Source organism: Ochlerotatus camptorhynchus, unplaced genomic scaffold (genome assembly GCF_037179485.1).
Source record: "Ochlerotatus camptorhynchus isolate MF236.1 unplaced genomic scaffold, CSIRO-AGI_Acam_v1.1 ptg000151l, whole genome shotgun sequence".
Taxonomy (NCBI): Eukaryota; Metazoa; Arthropoda; class Insecta; order Diptera; family Culicidae; genus Ochlerotatus; species Ochlerotatus camptorhynchus.
The window spans coordinates 1,128,963-1,131,772 of NW_027040641.1; the positions used below are offsets into that span (position 1 = coordinate 1,128,963).

Consider the following 2,810-nt stretch of genomic DNA (forward strand, 5'->3'; position numbering starts at 1 on the left):
TGTGTTCACGCATGCACTCAGTCAAATGAACATGAGCTCGAGCATATGTTTGAAGTTTATGCACGCACTTCGTGTTTTTCGGTGCTCAAACATCAATGTTCACACCCAAGCGCAGACCGAGATGAGAAATGACAGGTGGGCAGGAACTCACGGTCTCCCAGTATTGGTGAGTTCTTTGCCGTTAATTTTCACGAAAAGTTCACTATTTTGCTATACAGAAATTCAAAACAAAAATTTTTATCTGCGGATTTGGACAGTTTTTGACCTGTTTCATACGACTGGAAGGTGTATGCTGGTCACAAATGCCGTGCCAAAGCTGATTTCCTACGCAATTAATCAATCTTTGATGTGAATTTTGCTAATAAACACGAGGAGCATTTCTTATAGCAAAACTTGCCATATCAAAATGGGCGGTTCATTTTAGTAAACAAACTAACACTTCTTCCGACTGTGTCACCTCTCTTACTCGCCTAGAGCGCAGACGTTGGTTTCCCTTTCAACATTTTGTTTTCGAGTAAACGTGTGGTGTTACTGTGATGAACGCGAAAATATTTAAGTGGTTATTTAGAAGCAATTTTGCACATTTTTTGCATCAATAAAAACTCAGTACCAGTATTTGAGAGATACAACTCAAAATGTTCATTTTCCAACCAGGCTCTCACTACGAATAGGACAGAGGCAATAACAAAAATATTCCAACTCAACTCAGCGGGAGAACAGACAAATGCTGAGAATGTGTTTATCTAACCCGAGACTGGAAATTACAGGTGGGCAGGAACTCACGGTCTCCCAGTGTTGGTGAGTTCTTTGCCGTTAATGTTCACGAAAAGTTCACTATTTTGCCATACAGAAATTCAAAACAAAAAAATTATCTTCGGATTTGGACAGTTTTTGACCTGTTTCATACGACCGGAAGATGTATGCTGGTCACAAATGCCGTGCCACACTGATTTCCTACGCAATTAATCAATCTTTGATGTGAATTTTGCTAATAAACACGAGGAGCATTTCATATAGCAAAACTTGCCATAACAAAATGGGCGGTTCATTTTAGTAAACAAACTAACACTTCTTCCGACTGTGGCACCTCTCTTACTCGCCTATGGCCAATACTGGAACCTATGGCCAATACTGGTGCACTTCCCCTAGTTTCAGATAGAAATACATTTTTAATAGAGAACTGATTACATATCGACAAATAATACGAAGCTTATGTATTATCTCATTGATACCACATCAATGTAAACAGTGAGCTAAGTTTGTTGGCCCCATCAGTACAACGAATAATTACGTTCAGAGTAAAACCCCTGTTACTAATTGAATTATTAACGTTATTCTAGTTGTAATATGTAATCATTAAACATAAATCTTAATTTGTTTATTTCATAACTTAAGCATCAAGCCGAAATAGCTCAGTTGGGAGAGCGTTAGACTGAAGATCTAAATGTCCCCGGTTCAATCCCGGGTTTCGGCATTAGCACTTTTTTTTTTGCCTTGCTTGCCATATAATAAACGACATTGAAGTAATCCCCTCCTTATCAATAAACGACATTGAAGTAATCCCCTCCTTATCATCAACGCCAAGTTCTAGCGGACGTGACTATCTACCTTCTAAAAAATGGCGCAATATCATTGCTTCGCCTCGCCACATGCTTGGAGCACTATACCTCTTCGACGTCAACGCTGCTGCTGGTGTCGTTTTCGTGACACCAGTCATTAAGGGAATTATTGTTTCCACCCAAATGCATTGCGTCCGTTGCGAAGCGAGCATAGGAAGGGTTGCAAATTTATTGCATGGTAGTTCAAATTTACGGGTCTGATTAACCGGGCTTCCATTACTTTCGATCGGAGAAAAATATGTTCCCAAAAGGGTTGTTTCTCAAAAAACTTTGCGGGAAGAAAACCATCCACGTACCCAGGAAGAAAGGGGTGTGGCCAGAGTAATTTTTTCATTTCGAAAATTAATGGCTTCACCGCCGTGGCGGTTCGGATTCAACCAACGAACAAACGCAACGAACCGCTGCGTGCAGAAATTGAGACAAAAGGTGCTCATTTTTCACACCCCTTTTATTTCGCTGATTGTCATCGTGCATCGTGATTGTGCTTAGATGTTATCCCTTGTAGGATAATCAGTTATGTGTCACTATAGATGAGCCAAGATAAATGAGTTTTGCTTGCAGAATAATTTGTAATAATTTATTTATGGATAGAGGAGCAGGTGACAGTGCCGCGTTGCTCTGAAGAGATGTTACCGTTTTGAACATGATGAGAAATTATTCGAAATTAAATGATGTTATGAACTGAAATAGTAAATTCGCATTGCATTAATGGAGGATTATTTTTTAATTCAATACGATCAAATTCACATCTACAAAAAATACGCTATCTCCCCGACGGGGAATTGAACCCCGGTCTCCCGCGTGACAGGCGGGGATACTGACCACTATACTATCGAGGACTTGTATAATTAGCAACCAGTGCCGAGAATTGTGATTGTCATTGAAAGTTTGCACGCGATATTGACAGAATTATTTTTGGCAATGTCACAGGAAGAATAGACCCTCACATAAACCTTCAACAAAGTCTAATTAATTTTTTCGTCACAGATGTAATTTCATGCAATATTATTCACATTAATGTTATTGTTATGAACGTAGATGCTAGTTCACTTTGACAGCTTCATGGATTTATTTTGCATCATTAATTTAATTTCGTAACTAATTTAGGCGATAACAAAAACTGCACATGTTCGTCGCTGACTACATTGTACTGTTGGGACTATCCGGATAAAAATATCCGGCAGGTATCCA

At 39.2% G+C, this 2,810-nt stretch overlaps 2 non-coding genes across 2 annotated transcripts; one reads left to right on the forward strand and one right to left on the reverse strand.

Moving 5' to 3' along the window:
* Positions 1-1,401: 1,401 nt before the first annotated feature.
* Positions 1,402-1,474, forward strand: TRNAF-GAA (transfer RNA phenylalanine (anticodon GAA)). Its single transcript has one exon. It is a non-coding gene; the product is annotated as a tRNA-Phe (tRNA).
* Positions 1,475-2,386: 912 nt separating this feature from the next.
* On the reverse strand, positions 2,387-2,458 carry TRNAD-GUC (transfer RNA aspartic acid (anticodon GUC)). The gene has a single exon. It is a non-coding gene; the product is annotated as a tRNA-Asp (tRNA).
* Positions 2,459-2,810: the final 352 nt, after the last annotated feature.